Source organism: Varroa jacobsoni, unplaced genomic scaffold (assembly GCF_002532875.2).
Source record: "Varroa jacobsoni isolate VJ856 unplaced genomic scaffold, vjacob_1.0 scaffold_129, whole genome shotgun sequence".
Lineage (NCBI taxonomy): Eukaryota > Metazoa > Arthropoda > Arachnida > Mesostigmata > Varroidae > Varroa > Varroa jacobsoni.
Genome location: NW_019213031.1, coordinates 52153 through 57252, shown reverse-complemented (window position 1 = coordinate 57252; position 5100 = coordinate 52153). Strand labels below are relative to the sequence as shown.

Here is a 5100-nt window from a genome sequence, read left to right as displayed (position 1 = left end):
GCGTTATGCGTGTAATGAAACCATACATACGGCTAATAAAGTGGTGTCGCCAGTGTCACCACGTACATAGGACAATATAATTCGTGCGGAGCGGCTTTTAGGGATGTAAGAATCGGCTGTTTCTATATATATATGATATATACAAATAATGAAGGCTCCATTATAAGTTGGATATTGGGATTTAATTTATTGTCGTAATTAATGGTTTTGGTCTGGCTCATTAGAGCGTTATTTGGTCTTATAAGGAGCTTGCTTCTGTGAAGGTAGCTACTGCGGAGAACAAAAAAACCTTTGTAATTTTAAATGGGCCATTGTCTCCTGTCTATGTACATAAATATGTACCACCATATAGGATATGGCAAATAACTTGGCATACAGGTATATGTGTGTACTCGTTAACTATGTGATGATAGTACTGATGATAATAGGAAACGTTGAGTGGCACTTAGCAAATGGATAGTAAGGTAGACCCTATACCCTTAAAAATATCAAAAAACAAGTAACCAGTATAAAAGTACATTATCAAGGTTGCGTGGTTTCGTAGCACGCAACCTTGCACGCACTTTAAATAAACAACGTCCAAAAAGATTCCAAAGCTGAAAGCTATTAGGCATTTCAGGTCGAGGATTGGCCATGCGAATTGCGGACACAGGTAGCGCAAGCCATTTAAAATATTTGTGGGGAGGGGATTCCATGCCCCTGTATATACGCAACGGAGGATCAGCGTATTTCGGTTTTGCAGAGCGCCAGATCAATTAGTGTGCATTTTTAATGCTGTTTAGGTGACCTTAACTGTTACTATGTCCTGCTACTGTACTGGAGAAGAATAAAAATGTGAGTAGCTTGTTATGAAGTGTAGTAAATAAAATTATAACAAATTTAGCTTACTAATTGTTTTTAGTTTTAATTAAAATTATTGTTAAATTTTATTCAATAAAAAAAATAAAGTTAATTAAAAAAAATTTCCTTTTTTTATAGTTAAAATAAGGTTACATGCTAATCTGTCGGTATTACGTGTAGTAGCGTTATAAGAATTATAGTTTTTGTCACCTGACAGGATGAACTCATTTGTTCCTTTAGGTGCGACTTGGTTTCAATGTAACCGTTTCAGGTCCAACTAACAATAACGAGTTGCTTTCTTTTTGGTTCATGTTTGTTCAGAAGGCCCGCTATTAAACGCTACTATGGTTTGTATCGTCGTCTGACGGCTAGGGCAACAACTTTTAGAAACCAAGAAAGGAAAGTTCAATGTACACATAATGCACAATTTAGCACTCGTATAGCATCTTTTTGAAAAGGTTACTGGTTGTGTGAATGGGGGCACTCATAAAACAGAGTTAATCTATCGCAGACAAACTTATTCACGGCTACTCACAGAGGGGAAGGACTGGTTTATACTACCGTATCTGTACAGCCTATGGGGCCAGTGTGCCAATGAGCTTTGTAGCCCCCAAACGTGCTAACAGACGTAAATAACCGATACTGAAGAATCTGCATAAATGCTAGTTGAACAACCCAGCCTTGACTTCGCCCACTGGGAACGGCAGCTGTGGAAACGAGCATCTGGAGAACAGATATGGACATTTATCATTGTCATTTAGCTTTATCGCATCGAAGTTGTTAATCGTGCAGTATACAAGTGCAATGTAATCTATAATTTATTGAAATCGCTTTGACGATGATGGCCGTATTCTTTCCCTTTTTTGGCTTCGTTTGCCCCCTAGCAAAGGATATGTTTTTTTATATATTTGCGAACTAGTCAAGCTATAATCGCGTCGCCTTCCGCCTCCGACCCCCTACGTCGACCAGCGCTGAGAACGCCATGAGGAGGCTCGTCGACAGCTATGAGACAAACTGTTTCGAGCGGGTTGATTGGATGTTCGTGGAACTGTAATAGAAAAATGTTAACTTACAGACTATTCAGTTGACAACATCGTTTTGTCTTTCGACAGTACAGACTTACAAAGCTACGAAACATTCGTTGCTGTTAAACTTACATACGACAACAAGCTTTTTTTTAAGCAATCACACTACTTATATAATTATTTGGTTAGCTTGAAGTTCTGTGCAAAATACATGAAAGGGCTACATGTGGAACGCGTACGATGACTCTGCAGCAGTCCTATTCCAATCTCGAAAACTCGTACTTAGAATCGCAGTGTTAATTAAATTAAAATTAAAACCTGAATGGTTTGTAAAAAAAACTCACAAGGTGAGTTCCATTATTTTTATGCATAATGCTTTTACAATCAAGGAAACGCCTTCTATCGCACCCCCGCCCGCGTGGCAGTTGATGATCTTAGGGAGTTTTACCTTAATCGTTTACGTCTATAATATGGATTTTCGCACTGAGAGATATCATGCGTCACGAAGCATATGTGACGGTTTCAACCGAGGACGTCAGGAAACGCGTATTTATCACCGATAAAGAACGAACGCAGTCATCCTTAAAAACATGCGCAAAATCTAGCTATTTATGTTATACATATCAGTGTGAATTGTGAGACGCTCCATCACTGCTACTCTATGCTCCACCCACACTGAATTACCTTAACAGATATCTGGTTTAAAAGATTCATAGGGATACTTTTGTGACGGGTTATTCCAGTACGATGCCATACTAATTATAATTAGTATAATCAAAGTATTAGAGAAGGCCCGGCTGTATTATAAACAGTAGAAAAGCATATGTATTAATTTGTTTGAGTACATACGCAGATTAATAACTATGCCAAAGCCATTTCTAACAAAGAGCTCATTAGTGCACCGTCTGCCTGGAAACCTGACCTTCGTAAATAGACATCATATCAGAACGCGATAGGCAGTAACACCAGATTCATTGATAATAATTATTTGAAAAAGATTACTTAAGTAAAATGCACGATTCTATTTGTTAATAAATTCGCCTAAGGACCAGCATATCACAAATCCTGTTTCCGAACAGTGGAAGCCTTTTTTTTTTGATGCCAAAGTAGTCCTAATCAGATGCCAAGTAATATGAGAGCTTCATTATTTGACTCTGTCTGTAGAAGGTACCCAGGCAAAGACATCAAGGTTACAGCCTATAGGCGGGCTGCAGAGTTCGTCAGTTCTGAGCCATGCTAATTTTAATCCGAATCAAATGTTTGAAAAGTTTGTCTAGTCCACGAACACGTATCTTCTAGGTTTTTTGTATTCAATACATTTATGTCCACAAATAATGAGCCGAAAACAACCAGGTAATGAGCAAAATTTAGTAGCCCATTATTGGCCAACTTGTACAACCCACATAAAAAGTCTTCAGTGTAAATTAACAGGAACAAGAACTTCTTGGCGCCACTATCGACCGAAGCCAATTTTCGTTTAGAAGTAAACGAAAAACTTGTTGTTCGATCATTGCCAAACGATAATGAGTACATCACGAGAATTCAAAGTAATTTGTGGAAAGTTAATGGGACTGTCTATGTTACTGGGCTTGGTGTCTATAGATGGCAATTCTTTCTCTCAGTACGTATCTTCCATATAGTTTAGCCTGCTATGACACAGAGTAGGGTCTCTGCTCTGTTATGATAAACATGCCCTACAATACCATGGTTTTAGCGATAAGGGATAATTAAATCCCGTGGCGAAAGCTAAGCAAAAAAACTCGTGCAGTGGCATATATTAGGCCAGTTAATAAAAATGCGTGTGTTTGTGTGGTAAGGAAAAAGGACAGGTTCGTTTTAAGGAATTGTTAAAGACGAAGCCAGTTGTCTTGCCTCGACTTGACAAGTTGACACAATGATGACTTTTCCAGACTGAATCATGTATTATATTCGATGTAACTCAATCAATAACACAGATCGTAACAAAAGTATGCACAGACGTGCTTGACTAAAGGCTGCGTTGTTGTGCGAAGAAGGATGACTGATTAGAATACCTATCAATTTCCAAACTCAGCGATTTCCATCACTAAGCCTGAGATAAATCACTGTCGACCTATGCATACCTCGTAACTACATGTACTCAGCCATTACTTTGTAGCTCGCTTGCTTCGTACTATTCTAACAGCATCGTTGCCATTTTTAGCCACAAAGTCGATGTTAAGGGCTGACGATTTTAGAGGTAAAATAAGGCGATGTTTGCCTAGCGTGCTAGTAGAGATGAACAATACAGGTGCAATTCGAAAATATCAAATGCTTACTTTTAAAAAAATGAAAACTATAGGAAATCGCTGGAGAAAACAGCAAGCTCAAACTAGCTTTCTGGGAATGTGCACCAGTTAGCGACGCTTCCATCAAGCCATGAATGAATTCTTTAAGATGATCACACCTTCTTTCAATGGACGGTGAAATTGCAGGATAGAGACCTGAACGCCATCATTCATGCAAGATAAGGTTGATACCCAAAAAGAGTTAAGATCTCTCTCTGTCTTGCACATTATGTACTACTTGAATGGTTCAAAACAAGAAGAAAACTGTTCTAAAATAAGGTCTAATACGCCCGGAATAGAACACAACCAATACAGGTAGTTTTATTACTTTGAAAATTAGAGGCATCCTTTATCGTGCTTAAAATGGCATTACGTAGTCCATAATTTATATGAATATCTCCAGGAGAATAAGGCCTACAGTTACATATCACGTAGTCCAATTAGATTAAGTGGGAAAGATCAGGCCGACACAACAAAATCATGTAGAAAAAAACGTATGTCGTATTCACTGGAAGTTATGGGGCATGTTCTAAATTTCAGCTGAAAAATTTTCGCCGGTTAAGTGCATTGGAGCAAGCTTGACCTTGAAGTAATATTTTGCTCTCGAAGACATTTCGAAACAGGGCTAATGGCTCGATGCCGTAGATAGGGCGAAATGCGTTTGCCGGGTGCCACGACTGCACGCGTAGGAAAAACAAAAAATGATCGTTATAAAATAGCTGCGGTGCTCTAATTAAGAATCCATACACGATGTTTCAGTTCTTTGTGAACTTAATTAAATGCACATGGCGAAGCTTGCACGAACAATCCGCTGTTTTTTTGTCTGGTCTTCAGTGGCCATTCAGGCTCTAATATAGCATAAACTAGTAGCGCAGAAATAACTACGAAATGTACCATGTTCTTTATTCAAGATGCAGTAACGCATATAT

At 38.5% G+C, this 5100-nt stretch overlaps 1 long non-coding RNA gene across 14 annotated transcripts in view; it reads right to left on the bottom strand.

Annotated features, from left to right (window-relative positions):
• Window positions 1-160: 160 nt before the first annotated feature.
• LOC111267898 (uncharacterized) overlaps window positions 161-5100 on the bottom strand; it is a 54491-nt gene continuing 49551 nt past the window's right edge. For 13 of the 14 annotated variants that reach the window (XR_015314010.1, XR_015314015.1, XR_015314002.1 and 10 more), the window contains one exon: window positions 161-1888. This is a non-coding gene — a long non-coding RNA (uncharacterized LOC111267898). Of the gene's footprint in view, window positions 1889-4467; window positions 4849-5100 lie in introns of those variants that run through there. The other variant, XR_015314007.1, reaches the window with a different exon arrangement.